Source organism: Marmota marmota, unplaced genomic scaffold, assembly GCF_001458135.2.
Source record: "Marmota marmota marmota unplaced genomic scaffold, marMar, whole genome shotgun sequence".
Classification (NCBI taxonomy): Eukaryota; Metazoa; Chordata; class Mammalia; order Rodentia; family Sciuridae; genus Marmota; species Marmota marmota.
In genome coordinates, this window is record NW_026000170.1 from 10,604,376 (window position 1) to 10,624,210 (window position 19,835).

Here is a 19,835-nt window from a genome sequence, read left to right on the forward strand (position 1 = left end):
CACAGGATAAAGAATGATTTTCAGCTTTTGATATTTTGAATTTAAGATGATGGTAGTATATTTGATAGAAATTACAAATTTGAAAATAATTATACTGGGGTTCAGGGGAGACACATCAGGGTTAGAGATAAGAATTTTGTCTTTTCTTTGAAGCCTGGGGATTAGGTATTTCTAAGGAAGAAAGCATAAAGGAGGGAGTAAATAGTGAGTTCATGTTTAGGAGCAAGAACAGGGTAGAAGTTACCTTAAGCTGGGTATGGTGGCACATGCCTGTAATCCCAGTACCCAGGAGGCTGAGGCTGAGGTAGGAGGATCACAAGTTACAGGCCAGCCTCAGTGATTTAGTGAGGCCCTAAAGAATTTAGTGGGACTGTGTCTCAATATAAAAAATATAAAGGGCTGAAGATGTGACTCAGTAGTGGTAAAGCGCCTCTGTACCAAAAAAAAAAAAAAAAGAAGTTGGCGAGCTAAGAGAACCAAGTAACTGATTTGGAAGCCATCTTCTGTAGTTGTATTCTCATACAAATACTGACTTGTTTGCCTGTCTTCTCCTTTAAATGTGGGCTTCTTGGGAATGGGGATGAGAGTTACAAAAGGTGAAGCATCAGAGGGGGAGAAATATTATTAAACAAGCATCAGCCATATGAATAGTAATATTTATTGAGAACTTAATGTGTGCCAGGCACTGTCTCAGCAGTTCACATGTACCAACTCATTTAATTCTCACAAGTCCCTTGAGATGTCTATTATGACCCCATTTTATAGAGGAAGAAATTGATATGCCCAGAAGTTAAGTATCTTGCTCAAGGTGACACTGTGTGTGATAGAGCTGGAATTCAAACCCAGACTTGGGTTCTCAGTATTCAGCTATACTCTGTATCAGTACTTTTTAGATTGGTTCCTATAGCAGGGACCTCAGTAAATAGGCATATTAAAATTTCAAAATAACCTGGCAAGGTATACTATATTTTAGATTACATATGGAGAGGTTATTTTTCCTAGATTACACAGATAGCAAGTGCTAAAGCCAGGACTTTGGACTAGGTTCTATCAAAAAAGTCTCTGTTTATTTTTAAGTATTTTATAATTATTATTAAAAAACTTACTGTAAGTTTTTTATAAGGAAACTTATAAGTATTAACTTATTTTAGATTTTTTGAAGTTCAATGGAAAAAATACAAATTCACTTTCATTAATGTTGCACAAAAATTATTACTAGAATCAAAAGTAAATAAACCACATTATTTACACCACTATTTAGTTCTTCATATTAACTTTACTATTTAAATATAAAGTAGGTATCAATTTAGGGATTGGAAAAGAGATAAAATAAAAACTTTCCTAAGATGTCTATTTTACACTGGGTATAGCTGTGCTCACTGAAATGGATTCTTTTACTTTTTCTGTGCAGGTATTCAATTGTATATGAAACTGAACTTGCTTAACAACTGAGGGAGAGTAGAAATAGAAGTTATGAGTTCTTATCCTGGCATATTGTCATACAATTCAAACAAAGGGGCATCTACCAACTTGTAATTTTTAGGGACTGTAAACAAGACTTTCTCTTGAAGCTGAATCAGAAACAACTACTTATGTTCCTTAGGCTTTGTAATGTCTGCAGGAATATGTCGACAACTGCAGAGGTTCAAAATTTGGTCTCCACCAGTTATCAATGCAGTCATCAGTGATTCAGCCTTGGAAGACTCTATCTTCCAATATCTCCGTCACTAAGCATTTTAGTCTTTCAACTTCATCTTCTGTGTTTTGTTCACTACCAGGTAATTTGAAGAAAGTCATCCCCATGTCACATGAGGTAGCTATTGCTCATACAGTCGGTACTCTTTCTACAGTCCCTTTCATGTCAGTTTTATAAAATTCTTTCCTCATGTGCTGAAATCCGTCTGCAGCAGAGTTATGCTCATAAAGGAGCTCTTTTGTACCAAAAGTTTGAGTGGTAAGAGGTTGGTGGTATACTTGATCAGCTGCTTATGCTCATTGTGGAATGCCTGCTTACCCCAATCCCTGCAGCCTATCTGCTAGCTATTGGGCAGTGCTACAGACATGCTGGTGAGCATGGCCACTAGCAGAAAGTGGAAGGAGAAAATGGGAGGTAGAGGAAACTTACCCCTGTGCAGTACAGGCAGTGGTTGTCTGTGTCCTGCTAAGCCATTGTCACCTGCCATTAACAGAAGAGTGCAAGATCTTATTTATATTTAATTCCGAGGTCAGCACACTTTCTATACAGGGCCAGATAGCAAATGTTGCTCCGTGATCTCAATTGCAACTACTCCAGCTCTGTTGTTGTAGACAAAAGCAGCTCTAAGACCATATATATATATATATATATATATATATACACACACACACGTATATATATATATGTGTACACACACACATAAACACAGATGAACATGGCAGTGAGCCAATAAATATGGGCACTGAAATTTGAATTTCATATAATTTGAATTTTACATGATATACCACTGAATATTCTTTTCTCTCTCTCTTCTTTTGGCAGTGCTGGGGATCAAACCCAGGACCTTGAAAGCTAGGCAGCTAGGCAAGCTGTCTACCACTGAACTGCAGTATAGTAGTGTAAATATTTATAGGTGTGTTGTTATTATTTTCCAGTTATTTAAAAGTGTAAAAACCATTCTTAGCTAAAAAGTTGTACAAAAATAGATGATGGGCCAGATTGAACTGCATACTGGGGCTTGCTGGACTCTGCTTTAAACCATTCACTTATTAAGCATATATTGAATTCTTTATATGGAGATGGGCTGGGCACTGGGGAGTTCCAACCTCCTAAGATGAGACAAGTGTAGTAGGAACTATGATAAAGGTATACTTACAAGGTATAGTGGGAAAACAGATATGGCAGGTTCCTTTGTTTCATGGATGAATTTGTGAAGGTACTCACAAAAGAAAAGGTTGTTGTTGAGTTGCCAGGCTCTTTGTGTAGGAGAAAGCATAGCATTACTAAAGCAGAAAAGGAGGACTGATGCCAAGAGATGAACTTTGTTGACAGTAGGGAAATGGGGAATTAGTTTTTAGAAAATTTTGAGCCAGGGAGTAATATGATCTGATTTTTGTGTTTTAGAAAGATATGCTCTGGAGGATGGATTTGCAGGGAGGAGAATAGGAGGGATATTTGCTGTAGTTGTAGGGGCAAGTAGATATATTTTGGTGATTGATCAGGCATAAGGATTGTGGAAGAAGGGAGAATTTAAGAAAACTCTTGGATTTGTGGTTTCATCAAGATATATATAAAGGACAGATAAGTATGCTTTGAAGGTGGGTGCCAGAAGTAGTTAAAAAAGAAGTGTCTTTGATTTTCACCTTGTTGGGCTTGAAACACCTGTAGAGATGTTAGGGGGGCTAACTTGTGAGATTGAGGTCTGTGCTAAGATGAATCAACCCATAGCAATAAAGTTAATTGCTCAGGCATGGTGAGAACATACAGATTGGGAAGATAAAAAGAGTAACCATCAAACCCTGTGGAACACTTAATATTGAAGGAACAGGAGACTGGCTGAATGGAAATAGCATAGAGAGTAGAGGAACTGGGAAGGAGTGTTAGTCAAGAAAATAGTGAATAAATTGTTCATTGGCCTGCAGCCTTGGAGTGGGGATGGTTGTAGAAGTTAATGAGCAGTTTCAAAGGAGTAAGCTGGAGACCAGATTGTAATATGTTAAATCCTGAGTGCGCACGAAATTAGGGACCTTCCTCAAAAGAATTTTTTCTGTGGAGGGAGAGAGAAATGACAATAGCTGGAGGTTTCTCTAGCACCTAGATTAGGGTTTGGCATATAATAGAGATATCTAATTATTTCATCCCAAAGACCTACAGATCTCCATTTGAATACCTGATGATGTGTTTTTTTCTTTTTTTCCTTTTTTTCTTTATAGTAGTACTAAAGATTGAACCCAGGCCTTTAAGTGCTGTATCACTTAGCTATATTCTTGACCTCCATTTGAATTTCTAATGGGCATCTCTAACTCAGTACATTGGAAACAGAACTCTTGACTTTTACTGAGATGAGGCCTGGGTTCTCCCTTCCTCATCTCAGTAAAATGGCCCACTTCTTTCTACTTACTTTTACAATGATGACCAGGCTGCAATCTTTGGCTCTTTTTCCTTTATCTTACATCAACATGTCCTGTTGGCTCTGCAAAAGTATACCCAGGTCAGCACTCGGGATGTGGCTCAGTGGTGGAACATATGCTTAATATGTGGGAAGCCTTCGTTTCAATCCCATGAAATGAATGAATGAATGAATGAATGAACAAATAAATGAAAGAACAAACTGACAATCAACTATGCTAGGCGTTGTTACTGAAGCTGGGACTAGTGATGACAGCTAAGAAGTTCCTCTCATTGTAGAGCTTACATCTTAGTAGAGATGAGGGCCAGAGATGAAATGTATGATTTTGGATGGTGATAAATATTCTGAAGAAAAATTCAAAGACTAAAGATTAAATAATTATGGAAGTTAGATGGATAGTTTGTGTGGGCTACTTTAAAGAAGATGGTTAGGTATTTCAGAGGAGGTTAGATTAAGATAGGTTGGGAAGCTCTCTAGGTGGAGGATAAAGGTAGCTTGAATGGTGAGAGGTGTTCTGAGTGGCCGTGTGTGTGTGTGTTGCTGGCAATTGAATCCAGGGCCTCACACATGTTGAGCACATGCTCTGCCACTGAGCACTTAACCCCCAACCCTGATCTGGGTGTACTTTGTAGGTAGAGCCAACCGGACTTCTGGTGTAATGTAGGGGAAAAGACTTGACCAAGGGTGACAGCTTGGTCATCCTTGTGAAAGCAAGTTATGAGAAGAGGGCCAATTATTGAAATGAGCAAGGCAGGAAGAAGGGAGGAACATTTTGGAAGGCAGCAGTCAGGAATTCTGTTTCCAATGTATTAAGTTAGATATGTCTGTTAGATATTCAAATGGAGGTTTGTAGGTCATTGGGATGAACTGTAGTTTAGTTGGTTGGGTAATGAATATGAATAAATTTGGACTGAGCAAAAACATTTAGGAGTCTTAAAGTCCAGACACGATGTGATTATTTTGCCCTTCTTTCCAGTTTATTGTGGCTTGAGTTTTCCAGACCTTTTAGAAGATGACCAGTTTGGAGGCCTGTGAACCTTATCTTTTTCTCCATAGTAGCAGAAGAGAAGGATCCTAGAGGTAGAAAACCCACTTGTCTCATAATGCCAGTGTTGTAGCTGTATAGGTCTGATTTTTGTAGATCTCACTGTGCATATTAGGCCAGTTTAACAGCTGGATAATGAATTAATTTATTTTAGTCCTTTTCCTCCAATAAAATCAAGAGGAAGATAGAATAAGACCTTTTGGTCCAGAAGGAAATCAGTTGCAGCAGCAGCCTCTACCTACTCCCATTCCTGCATCTTTACCTCTAGCTGTGGTTTAGAAAGGCAGAGTCACACATACTTCTTGAAATCATACCTTAAGTTTGTGACAAAGTCAGGACTAGAATCTAGATCCCATTACTCTTATTCCAGCCCATTCTCTATACAGTACAGAGAGAGCACTGAGAGAACCAAAACTTTGGGCTCAGAGAGAATTTATTAATTCATAGATATCCCAAGGCCAGACTTCTATAGTGGATAAAGTTTTCCTATTTACTATGAAATTTTTCCTTAGATGCTGAATAGTGCAGTTAGGAATAAAGCTTTGGAGCTTGTTATGGTTTGGAAGTGAGGTGTCCCCCCCTAAAAGCTCATGTGTGAGATAATGCAAGAAGGTTCAGAGGAGAAATGAGTGGGTTGTGAGAGTATTAACCCACTTAGTGAATTAAATCCCTGATAGGGATTAAACGAGTGAACGAGTGGTAACTGAAGGTGGATAGGGTATGGCTGGAGGAGGTCTGTATTGGGGATGTGACTTTGGGGCATATATTTGTATTTGGCAAGGGAAGATCTCTCTGTCTGCTTCCTGATCATGTGAGCTGCTTCCCTCTGCCACACTCTTATGCCATGTTGTTCTGCCTCACCTTGAGCCCCCAGAAATGGAGGTGGCTGTCTGTGGACTGAGACCTGAAATCATGAGCCCTTAAATACACTTTTCCACCTCTGCAGTGGTTCTGGTCAGGTCTTGTAGTTACAGCAGTGAAAAAGCTGACTAAAATAGAGCTAGACTTCCTGGTTTCAAATGCCAGCTTGGTTACTTACTATGACTTTGGATAAGTTATCTCTTTATGCTTCACTGCATGAAATGGGCATAATGTGTAGCAACTTGAGAGGGTGGTTGTATTTGGTTATTACAGATAAAATGTTTAGAGTAGTGCCTGGCACATGGTAAGCACTGGTTTTTTAGCTGTTGTGTCTTCATGATTCTCATCTTGGATATAGAAATATCTGTCTATCTTCCTTAATTCTTTGCAGATAGTTTTCAAGTTCTATGTACAACATATTTTGAAATATATATACATTGTGGAATGGATAACTCAAGCTAATTAATACATTCAGTACCACCTCAAATTTATTCTTTGTGGTGACTTTCCATATAATTTGAGTGCTAATAACATAAAAAGATATCTTTCCTTATATAAAATAATGGTCCCTGCTCTTGAATGAGGCATTTATTGCATTCTAATAGGGAAGGAAGTTTAAAAACTAGATATATTACAAGGCTTATCTATTTAGAATTATAATGCAATGAGAACAATAAATATTTTCTTTCTTTTCTGACAATATGTCAATTCAAAATGTGTTCAGATGAAGGCCAGGGGACTGAGAAGGGGTTTGTCTGGATAGAGTAGAAAAAGACTTTCCAATCAACAAAACTGGCTAGGGCAGGAAAACACAAGGGAGAATTTGTGAACAGTGAGAAGTTTTAGAATCCAATGGAGCTAAACCAAGGCCAAGTATAGCAACTATATCTCTCTTTTGGTTGTGTTTCTAAATTGGTGTATCAAAGTGTTACTATAGACATTATCAGAGACTGTCATTGAGTCCTTATGAACATGATAGATATGTCAGATGACATAAAAGGAACTTTGCATTGATTGAATAGTTCACAGAGTGTTGTGTCATATAGATGACTGTCAACCGGGTATAACAATAGCACCTCAGATGATTCTGTATCAGTTTTTTTCTAAGATGGTTTTTTAAATCAACTTAGAGTCTGGGGATGTAACTGAGTGTTGTTGTGCTTGTATGCACAAGGTCCTGGGTTCAATCCCCAGCACTGAAAAAAAAATTGGCTAACACATACTTCATATACTCCCTTGTTCTGTTACCCATCTTCAACACATCACATTTTACTTTTTTTTTTTTTTTTTTAATTGCCGAGTTTGAGCCCAGGGCCTCATGTCAGGTAAGTGATCTACCGCTGAACTTACACTTCCAGCCTTTTTGCTGTTTTCATATCATTTTCTTCTGCTTTTTTGAATTTGAGTATTTTAAAGCAAATCTCAACCCCACATGTCATTCTACTTATAAATGTTTCAGTATTTATCCATAACCAATATTTGTGTATGATATTTTTGTTTTGGTATTGAGGATTGAAACCATAGGTGCTTAATCACTGAGCCTTATCCCCAGCCCTTTTAAATTTTATTTAGAGACTGGGTCTTTCTGAGTTGCTTAGGGCCTCATTAAGTTGCTCATGCTGGCTTTGAATTTGCTATTATCCTGCCACAATGAGAATACACAAAATTAACAATAATTCTTCAATATTATCTAATACTGAATTCATGTTCAGTTTTCCCATTTGTCTAATATGTCTTTTTAAAGTTAGGTTGATAGCCAAGTACAGTGGCACACGCCTATAATCCCAGTGGCTTGGGAGGTTGAGACAAGAGGATTGTGAGTTCAAAGCCAATCTCAGCAATGGTAAGGCACTAAGCAACTCAGTGAGACCCTGTCTCTAAATAAAATACAAAATGGGGCCAGGGATGTGGCTCAGTGATCGAGTGCTCTTAAGTTCCATCCTTGGTACTCCCCCACCACAAACAAACAAACAAACAAATAAATAAAGTTATGTTGTTAAAATCAGATCTGCATACTTCATTTGGTTGGTATGTCCTTTGAAATGTATATGAATATATGGGTTGGGGATTTAGCTCAGTGGTAGAGTATTTGCCTAGTATGTGCAAGGCCCTAGGATTTGAACCCCAGCAATGCAAAAATAAAATAAAAAGTACACTATTTTATAATAGCCCTTTACTTCCCTTTAAAAATGCTATTTATTTGCTAAGAATATTAGATCATTTTTTGATAGAACTTTCTACATTCTGGATTGCATTTTTTAAAAACATTTAAAAAAATTTTTAGTTGTAGATGGACACAATACCTTTATTTAATTTATTTATGTGGTGCTAAGGATCAAATCTAGTGCCCCACATGACTCAAGTGCTCTACCACTGAGCCACAACCCCAGCCCCTGGGTTGCATTTTTATGATACCATTTTAGCCTATTCTTTCACAAATGCCCTGCTCCGAATATTTCTTTTGAATGGTATTCAATTCCTGAGGCCTGACTCAGGTTTTTGTTTTATTATCTTTGGTAAGAATATTTCATAGGTACTTAATATTTTGTAGTATTCATTTTTATATAATATGGAGAGGCCCATAATGTCTAGTTGTTTGAGTGGGTTGGGCTGTCAGGCTCTCTCTTCACTGGTGGCCAGGGATGTGGATCCATTGTTTCATAGTGATTAAAGATGTTGATTTTCTTATAATTTTTGTTTTTTTATTAGAATTCTACAGAGAACTCTACTCATACTTTAGAATCACCAGAATGCTCTAATATAAAGGAAAAATAAAAATGAAATAATGAGTAAAATTATAAATGCTCAAGGGGCTGGGGATTAGCTTAGTGGTAGAGTGGTAGAGGCTCCTGGTTTGAACTCCAGCAGTGGCTTGGTGTCACATTCCAAGCAACTGTATTATTGATGATTTAAGTGTATGTTAAAATCATGTAAAGTTGAGCTTGATTCTAAATTCAAGATTTTTCTGTTGTGACATTTCAAAGCATGGGAAGGTGGGACAGTTCTTCATTGATTAGTATTATTGTCCATCACAACAGGTTTCTAGAATCCCTGATAGTGACCTTCCAAGTGTCAACATGACAATCATTGTGACAACCAAATTTTCATAGTACCTGTTAGGAAGTAATGTTATCTATGTCAAAAATCCCTTGGTCAAGTGAATATAATGAGACAGGAAATTAAGTAACTAATATAAATATTTGAAAATAGGAGATTAAAATCATTGCTCTTTTGTTGATATTACTTTATACCATAAAACTCGACTTTAAAAATTATTAGAATTAACAAGATAATTTAATAACTGTCAGTATATGCCTAGAAATGACAATTGCTAGGTCATAGGATAAGTGTACAACTTAATTTTTATTTAATTTTTTTCGGTTGAGTCATCCGCCACCCATAGAATTGCTTCTTTCTGATTAATGAAGGCCTTAACATTAAACCTGACTACCTTGAAAGTTATTCATTTTCATGTAGATATATCATTTGGATTTCTGTTCATCTGTACTGGGGATTGAACCCCCTGCTACTAAGCTATATCCCTAGCCCTTCTCTGCTTTTTCCTTTTTTAAAAATTTATTTTGAGGCAGGATTTTGCTAAATTGCCCAGGCTGACCTCAAATTTGTGATCCCCCTGCCTTAGCCTCCTGATTAGCTGGGATTACAGGCAAGTACCTCCACTTCTTTACAGGCAAGCCCTCCTCTGCCTGTTCTTTATGCACCCTGGATTTCTTCGTGTCTAAAACAACTGGTGCCATTCCCATGATTTTTCTTGTTTGCTTTTAAGCAGAAAAGGTATTTTTGGTTGTTTTAAACACAATTGAGGGAGTAACTTGAAGATGGCATAAATGTAGGAAGTGAGAAAGATGAAAGCATCCACTTCAGGGAGAGGAGGAGGACATGGGTGGGATGAGTGGAGTGGGAAGCGAATCACAGTAAGACTAGAGCTCCACAGGGGTTAGACCTTTATGTAGGAAATGGCAAATGAGTGTGAGGGTCCTTGTAGGCTGCCCATACACAAGTGTTAAAAGACTTTAGAGCCAGGCATGATGGCTCAGCAGAAAGATCAAGAGTTCAAAGCCAGCCTTAGCAAAAGCAAGGTGCTAAGCAACTCAGTGAGACCCTTTCTCTAAATAAATAAAATACAAAATAGGGCTGGGGATGTGGCTTAGTGGTCAAGTGCCCCTGAGGTCAATCCCTTGTACCTCCAAAAAAATAAAAATAAGAAAGACCTTGGGAAGTACTTCAGTGTGATTTTGCAAAATTATTTTTCCTTGGCTCACAGCAAAAAAGTTGATTTTTTTTTTTTTTTTTCCTGCCAGACTTAGCACAAGTCTGTAATCCCAGAGGTTGGGAGGCTAAGACAGGAGAATCACAAGTTCAAGGCCAGCCACAGCAATTTGTGAGATCTTGTCTGAAATTAAAAAAAAAAAAAAAAAAAAAAAATCTCAGTGGTGAAGTGCCCCTGTGTTAAATCTCCAGTAACACTCTCCCTCAAAAAGAAAACACCCCCAAACTAAAACAACAACAAAAATTTTTGTAGCATCCAGAAAGCACATACCTAATAAAAATAAAAGTTTAGTGAAATAATACCCTATTTGAAATATATTTTGATAAATTTCAATTCAGTTCAATTTTTAAGAAATTCTGATTAGATCCACTAGATTAGTCATTATTTGGGGGGAGCCAGTGCATCATTTAGTTTCTTTTTCTTTTCTTTCTTTTTTTTGGCACTGGGGATTAAACCCAGGAGTGCTTTACCACTGAACTATATCCCTATCCCTTTTTATTTTTTATTTTGATACAGGGTCTTGCTGAATTGCTGAAGTCCTTGCCAAATTGCTGAGGCTGACTTGTGATCTTTCTGCCTCAGCCTCCCAGGTTGCTGGGATGTGACCTGGAGCATCATTTAATTTTATAACAAATATTTTTAATATCTATTGATTATCCTGAAATAAAATGAATAGATTGTAACTGCCTTACACATTACAATGAAGTACTCAAATGCCTGCATTTCTGTGTAAGAAATAAGCTTGGTTTGAGAGGATAAAAACATACCTATTAAAAAGTGTAGAAAAGTGGATATGTGGATAGATACTAGAATGGAAATTGTTAGGATGAATAAAAAAGAACGATTTGTATATAGTAAGAAAGAGGGGCATCTTTTTATTTATTTATATATATATATGGATAGCATAAGACAAATCACAGACTGTCAACAAGGAGAAATAAAAGTAGTATCAAATAGTCACCAACATGTTTGACCTTATTTGTTAGTGTCAGAACAATTCCTTATGAAATAATCTCATGAAAACCTGATGGAACTTGCCTTTGTCAACCTATATGCATCTGTGATATTTAAACCTATCCTTTTCTAGGTGATGAGGAATAAAGAATAAATTGGAAGAAGGAACAGCAATAACTATGTGGTAGACTTTAAGAGACCTTATTAGAGTAAAAAAAGAAAAATAATAGCAACCCCAAAGTAAGTTTATTTTTACAACATAGATTTCTAGTCATTTTGTCACAAATTAAAAAAAAAATAAAAATTAAATATAAATTGCATGACATTGATGTAAAATTTTCAATGTTTTTTTTAATCAAAATCTTTAGCAAGAATCCTGTGTTTCATAAGTCTGTACTAATTTAATGTTTGGAGATAAATCTATTCAGCAGAGTCTCTTGCATATTTGGAAGTTATAGCTATAAAAGCATTCTGTACAGGTAATGTACTGTAAACTAAGCCTCTGCAAAGATTTGTCATCACATTTTTTTTGGGCGGGGGAGGATGCTGAAAGTCTTTAGTAAGGCTCTAAATGAAGCAAAACAATCTTAAATTTATGAATAATGACAGTATCAATCAGGATTCTCCAGAGACAGAACCAGTTAAGATTTGTATATATAGACAAGTGAGAGAAGTAAGAGGAATTGACTGACATGACTGTGGAAGCTGAGAAGTCCCTTAACAGACTAATTGCTGGTAGCATGGCCCAGTCTATGTACAAAAGCCTTAGAACCTGGGAAGCCAGTGATGTAATTTTCAGTGTGAGGTCAAAGGCCAGAGAACCAGGAGGTTGCTGGTTTAAGTCCAGAGTCCCAAGGCTGAAGAATACATAGTTTTCAATGGGCAGGAGAGAGTAGAGTGTCCTAGCCTCAGGAAAAAAAAAGAATCCCTTTTCTCAGTTTTTTATTCTCTTCAGGCTCCCAGTCCATTGGATGATAACTTCCCACATTAAGGGAAGATTTTTCTCACTCAGTTCACTGACTCACATACCCCTCTTCTCCAGAAATATCCCTCAGGGTGGGAGGGGAATAGCACATAGGTGCCTAGCAAATGTGAGGGAGCCCAGGATTTCATTCCCTAGCATATAAAACAAACAAAAATGCCTTCACAGAGCACCCCAAAATAATGCTTTCTTTACCAGTTCTATGGGTATTCCTTAATTCAGTGAAATTAACACCTCAAATTAGTCTTTTTTAAAATTTTTTTTAATTTTTTTCAAATTTTCTGTGCATTGCAAGAAATCTAACATCTTTGGCACTTCCCCCCAGTGCTACTTGACCCCCTCAGGCATTGTGACTACCAAAAAATATCTTACACCCCCTAGTTCTACGGTGCCCCTTAGGAGTGGTAGTGGCACCTCCCAGTTGAGAGCTACAGTGACTTAGTTGATTTCACTGGGTTATGACCTGTAGTTGTAAAAGCTGGTAGAATTGATTATAACATTATTGCATAGACAAGATTGTTACTTGTCCATTGTTTCAGTTGCTTTGTTCTTAACATTTTCATCTTCAGATTCCAAAGTAAATATTGACAGGCCCAGTAAATTTTTTCAGCCTCCAATTTAGATGGTACCCAGGTCCTGAGAAATAAGCAGAAATCTTTTCAAAAGCAGGTTTCAGTTTGTCTTTTAATTTCTAAGAACCTATTCATTGACAGAGCATGTACTACCTTATAAGAGAATTATCCTTTGAACCAGAAGCATCTTTTTTTAATTTTTTAAAAATAAACTTTTTATTTTGGAGTAATATTCCATTTACAGAAACACTGAAAAGATAGTTTAGATACTTCCCATGTACTCACTTGTTTTCCCTGAATGTTAACATCTTTTATTACCTTGACACATTTGTCAAAACAGAAATCAGACTGGGGGTGTAGCTCAGTGGAAGGATACCTGCTTAGCATTAGCAAGATCCTGGGTTCAATCCCCAGCTCCAAAACAAATGAATAACTAAGAAACTTAAAAGTTGGTCTGTTATTACTAAGTAAATTCCGGATTCCAGTTACACCCACTTTCCGCACTGTTAACCTTTTTCTGTTGCAGAATCCAGGATACCATGATGCATTTAATGCCTCCTAGTTTTAAGCTCAGTAGCTACAGAGCACTAGTTATTTTTGCTAAGGCTACATAGAGCTATCACATCCCCGTAGCATTGCCTCCTCTTAGCTCTTCTACTTAATGGCCCATTCTGCCTTTTAGTTTCTCTTGACATAGTTTCTAGATACTTTGCCATTCAGTCATTATGCTGTACTATTTACCATTTAAAATAAGATACAAAGAACTGAATGTCATTCTTCACATAAAGTCTGGCAAGAGTAAATATTGTAGAAATTATTATAGTTACATAGCTTGTATGGCTGTTAATTCAGCTTAAATTTGCTTGTTTGCTGGCTTTTTAAATACCTGCATCCCATTTGGGGCTAAATGTTGACACTTATATTCTCCTTAACTATTTTTTATCCAGAATTTAAGTGAATCCCTTTTAAAATTCATCTTGTTTTGGTACCTTCATTTCTTTCTCTTCTACTCTGTCCTTGGTATTTTAACTTTGTTTTCTTTCCCTTCTTTCCTCCCTTTCTTCTTTAACCCAGGGTCTAGTACATGCTAATCATATGCTCTACCTCTGAACTATACCCCCTGGTCCTGATTCTTTTATGCATAAGTTTATATAGTCTGATGAGTTCAACCAACTGTGGGTTGAAAACATTAAATAAGTTTTATCTGTATTAAACCTGTACAGACTTTTTTGGGGTACAGTGTTGGGAATTGAACCCAGGGCCTTGAATATTCTAAGCCAGCGTTCTACTACTGAACTATACTCTGCAGGGCCTTGTACATGCTAGGCAAGCACTGAACTACATGACAGCCCCTCTTTTTAGAATTTTAATTTGAGACAGGGTCATGCTAAGTTGCTGAGGCCTCAGGCTTGGTATCTTCTTGCCTCATCTTCTGAGTGGCTGGGATTACAGTCATGTATTTGCTATTTTAATGATATGTGGCCAGCCAATTCTTTCCTTTGAGAATAGAATTGTTCAGAAAAGTGTATAAACAGTATGTATTGAGGAAAAAAAAAAGAATAAAACAAGCATCAATGGATCACTGCTCTTATTAAGAAATAGGACATCTCAGAAACATCTTTTTATTTTATTTTTCTCTTTTTCTTTTGGTATCAGAGATTGAACTCAAGGGTGCTTAACTACTGAGCCATATTCCCAGCCCATTTCATTTCTTACTTTGAGACAGGGTCCTGCTTAATTGCAGAGTCTGGCCTCTAATTTGTGATTGTCCTGCCTCAGCTCTCCGAGTTGCTGGGATTACAATCATTTGCCACTGTGTTTGGTTACTCACAAACATCTTCATAACCATGAATTGGAATTCTGTCTTAATCATCCTCTCACCTTTCTCTGTAGTTTTATTTCCAACACATAATATTTATTCTGTCTAGGCTGTGTGCTGTTAAGTTACTAAACAAGGAGCAGTGAGCTCATGTCCCATTGTGTAAGGGAAGGGTAGTTGAACCCTTAGATGATGCTCCTAGGAAAAGGGAACCTGAGCAAGGTCTACCTTCAATTCCCCCAGGAATTCCTGAGAGACCCTTTGAAGAAGTCAATATATAACCTTATTTTATGAAGAAGTCATAAATGGGCCAGATCGCAAATGGTCCTTGGAAACTCAGGACTCATCCTGGAGGGAGGGAGCTGTGGCTGGACTGTCATTGGATCAAGCTGGATTTCTAGCAGAGATGTGGTCAGAGAGCTCCTGCTCACTGTGGCCTATCTCTAGCTCCTAGGAGCAGGTTAGAGCTGGGTGCTGCCTTGGAGTGAACCAAGTCCTGAGCCAACCCTTTCTCTTCCTGGAGGGCAAAGCAGAAATTTTATCAGCACACTTGCAAGACCAGCCAACTCCAGATAAGAAGCTTTACCTGGCCCATATTCCTCAGATTCCATTATGTCATTAGGTTAAAAAGAATATGAGAGAGAGAGAGAGAGAGTGAGTGAGAGAATGAGAATGAATGTTTTCAGTTCTTTTTACATGTGATAGTTGTAGTTTGTAAAGTTGACACATATACTGAATTAGCAAATACAACCTCTGTTCCTAGAGGAAATGAAAAGGTTAGGTTCCTGTGAGCTCTGACCATAATATATAACCTTATTTTATGTGTATTTCTGTTGAAGGATTCTTTTGTTTTTTTCCTCCCTCCCTCCCTTCAGCCCTTCCTTCCTTCTACCAGGGATTGAACTCAGGCACTTAACCACTGAGCCAAATCCCATCCTTTTGTATTTTGGAACGGGGTCTTGCTAAGTTACCTAGGACCTAGCTGAGTTGCTGAGGCTGGCTTTGAACTTGGGATCTTCCTGCCTAAGCCTCCTGAGTTGCTGGAATTACAGCCATGTGCCACTGCATCTTGCAAAGGATATTTAAAAAATAATGTTGATTGATTAACATTGAACTCATGGCCAACAACACTATAACTCATGCGTAAACTAATTATCTAATTGATTTTGGGACACAAGGCAGAACTTCATCATTACTGAGGTGGGAGGGGAGCATTTTAAGTAGTGAAATCCCCAACAAACAGCACAGGGGAAAACACAAAATAGGGCATGAAAAGTACACTTGTTTACAGTATGAAAGCTGGAACAAGGAAGCAGAGCATTGCCTTATTTTGTCTGAGCTGTGAATTTTAGCCGGAAACATGTGTATCTCAATGACAGTGAAAGCGCTGCAAGTATTGGTATATATTTATGTATATATACATAAAGCAGGCAAATTTAACCTACTGTGTTTGGGATGATAACTTGGGGCAGTCAATAGAAATGGGCTAGGCCTTTGGGTTCTGGTAATGTTAAGTGATCTAAAACATTGGTTACACAAGGTGTGTGTTTACTTTGTGCATGGGGGTTCTCCCTGCATTGTCTACCTGGTGATTTTCATTGCTTTTCTCTCAGATTGGATCTTCTGATTTCTAGCTTCCTCTGTACATGACAAAAGTACATGCTTTTGTGGTTTACAGAGAAAGTGTGCATGGGAAGTAATTCTTTTCGGTCTCAACGTGCCTGAAAATGTTGTTCTGCTACAGTATACTGAATGATAACTTCCAGGCATAGAATTAATTTGGAAATTCTTTGGAACTTTTTTGACATTATCATGTGCATAACCTTTTAGTGTCCTATGTTCCTTTTGAAAACAGCAGATTTTTGATCTTTGTGTGATCTCTACTCCTTTTTCTTACCTGTCACGTGGAAGTTAGTAGAATCTCTTTTTTTGATTGCTCTTCTGAAACAATAACAATTGGTTTAGGTCCTTTCTTTTTTTCTTTAATTCATTGTGTTGAATGCTTTGTGGACACTTTCAGTCTGTCACTTCATATTCTTATTTTGGGGAAGTTTCTTGAATTATCCTGTTGATTATTTTCTCCTTTTCAGAATTTTGAAGCCCCTGGACTTGTGTTCCTTTTATGTTTTACTTTGTCTCTCTTTTACTCTTTTCTTCCCTTCCTTCTCCCTCCCTTCTTGTGAGGATTTAGTTACCCAATTTCACATCTCCCCTCCCTGTTTTCACTAAAGTATGCTTTGTTAATGAACCCTTGAATTCCCTTGATCAGAAATCCTCTAGTCTAGGACATATTTTCACAAAATTATGACTCAGAGTCTCAAATGCCATTGTTCAGTACATCAGTGTCCAATATAGTGTCCAGTAGCCCCATGAGTACTTAAAATGTGGCTAGTGCCATTGAGGAACTGAATTTCAAATTATTAAGTTTAAAATATTCACATGTGGCTAGTGGCTACTACACTGGACAGCAAAGCTACAGTAAAAGTTGGAATTTAAAGTCATTATCAATATAACTACCATAAAGAAGACTTATATTAGTTGTAGATGGACATAGTATCTTTATTTATTTTTATATGGTGGCTGAGGATCGAACCCAGTGCCTCACACTGGCACTCTACCACTGAGCTATAGCCCCAGCCCAAGACTTTTTTTTTTTTTTAAATATTTCATCCTCCCTGATTTATTTTTTTATTTATATCAGTATGGACTTGTGGATTCCTGTGTTATTCAGTGGGTTATAAATCTGTTATTTCTGTTATTCATTTGATGTTCAGTTTGTGTCCAGTTTAGCCAGTGGGAGCCTCTTGAAGGTTTTTTTCATGTCCTTTTGCCATGTCCTCATCAGTCTTTCTGTATCATTTCTGGATCACTCATTTCAGAAGTGTGTCAGAGTGGGTCAGGCCTATGGATTTGCCCTGCCTTGAGGTCAGCCATATCTCCAAGGAACTCTGCATCTTTCTAGTAGAAGATGCTGTTTAGACACCAAAAGCTGGGTGCTCACTTGGTGTGCTCCTTGCTGCTGGGCCCTCAGCTGCCAAGACACTTTAATTGCTTTCAACTACATTGAACAATTGAAGGACATTCCCATTATTGTAAAAAGGGAAAAGATGAGGGGAATGGCGTTGTAGCTTAGTGGTAGAGCCCTTACGTAGCACATGTGAAACACTGGGTTGAATCCTCAACACCACATAAAAAAAGAAAAAAAGAAGAAGGAAAAGCTGGGGTTACTTATCTCCACATAGTTAGTTGGTACTTGGCCTCCTAAATGGGTTGCAGCTGGCTGGCGTTGATGGGGCTCAAACAAGCTATTACAAGAGCCTCTCTGGTGCTGGAGGAATATTGACCACTTTCTGGTTTTCTTTCTCCCTTTGGGCCTCCATTGGCAGAAGGTGAACCAGTAGACAGTTTCCAAGGGTGTCTGGATAATAGAGTTGGCAGATCCTAGGTCTTTGTCGTTTTTAAACTTTGGTATCATTGACATTTTGGGGCAGGGGAATGCTTTGTAATATTTCCTGCCACCACAGAATTAATACCAGTAGCCTTTCCCCTCCCTGAAGAATGGGCTTGGAGCTGAGGTACAGTACTAACAATAATCAACATCCTACTTTATTTGAAATGCCCTTGGGGGGAAAATGGATGTTTATGTGCCTATGATAGTCCTGCAACATAAAGAGATTATTATGTTTCCTCTTTTGTGTTTTTTTAATTGAAGAAAATTAAGATGAGTTAAGTGATAGCTTCATTCTGTATGTTAATTATTTCTGAACCTGTACAGAGCTTTATGTCTGCTGTAAGTCCCATTAAAGTCTGTGGAGAAACTGGAGCAGATATAAAGTAATGTAACATTGAAGGTAAGATTTTTGGAGGACTTGTTATATTTTAAATTGGTTGGCCTGGAAAACAGGAGAAAGTTACTGAGTTCTTGTTGATGGTGTTTTTTTGATAGACTAGATTTGAAATAACCACTCTTTGTATAGGGAGTTCCTGATGTTGTGTTTCAGTGTTTAAAGAGGTGGTATTTGAGGCACTGCTCTGAAAAAGAGGTACTGAGGGACTGCTTGTTAGGAAGTGTTGCATTAGGGTGAGACTGGGACAAGTCAGTATCTTCTAATACATATCCAGGACAAATCTTTTTCCACTACTGTAGAAAGAGCTGTCTTGTGCCTTACTTTTACTGGGAATCTATTACAGATACATGTGCAGATATTTCTAGCTCAGATATCATTAAACAAACAACATTAAGCAAATAGTATGTTTTCTGTTCTGTTTATTAGGGTTTTCAGAAGTTTCTTCCTTTCCTCCTTAAATAGTTGGAGAAAATCAGTTTAAAAGTATTTGACCAATAGACCAAGAAATTCCAAGATAGGAGGATCCCATTAAATATATTTCATCTTTAGTTTGAAATAACATGCTTCTCTCTCAAGACAGACATGTAGTCTGTCTGCTAGGCCAGAAGTTGCCTATTACTCTTTGTACATTATTGGCCAAATATATGTTGAGGGCATTCTAAACATCTATAGATTCTATTTTCAAAGCCCAGTAGTAGGCTCTTCATATTGGCTTCCTAGACAACTAAACCCGCCTAGACATCTCTTAAACTCAATGACTATGTAGGAATTGACAGGTAAGAGATATAGCATCTAGTTCTGGGGAACAAAAAAAGGATAGTTTTATTTCATTTTCTAGGTCATCTATTTTATCCATTTATACCTTATCACGAAACTACACATCCTGTCACTAAAAGTCATCTTACTATTTAGCTAGTATGCATGAAGACCTGAGTTTGACGCCCCAGTACCACAAAAACAAAAATAATCTCATATTCTCCTTTACACTCAGATGGATTGGGAAATTTGCTCACATTTTATTTTATTTTTTTTTAAAGAAAAGTTTTAAACATATACAAAGAAATACACATTAAAAATATAGGTAGATGGGCAGGCCATCTTTTTTTTTTTTTTTTTTTAAAAGCTTAAAATGAAAGGGTTTATTATTATTATTATNTTTTTGTATTTTTATTTAGAGACAGGGTCTCCCTAAGTTGCTTATGGCCTAAGTTGCTATGGCTGGCCTTGAACTTGTGATCATTCTGCCTCAGCCTTTCAGAGCCACTGGGATTAAAGGCATGTACTACTGTGCCTTTCTATAGTAGGTCCTTTTAAGTGTTTTTTTCCAGACCACCTCTACAAGTTTGAAATTAATCTG

General features: G+C 37.4%; 1 protein-coding gene and 1 pseudogene across 2 annotated transcripts in view; one reads left to right on the forward strand and one right to left on the reverse strand.

Moving 5' to 3' along the window:
- Window positions 1-19,835, forward strand: part of Kcmf1 (potassium channel modulatory factor 1) — a 78,260-nt gene that overhangs the window by 15,161 nt on the left and 43,264 nt on the right. The gene's annotated exons all lie outside the window — the stretch shown is intronic.
- LOC125611825 lies at window positions 1,416-13,352 on the reverse strand (annotated as a pseudogene).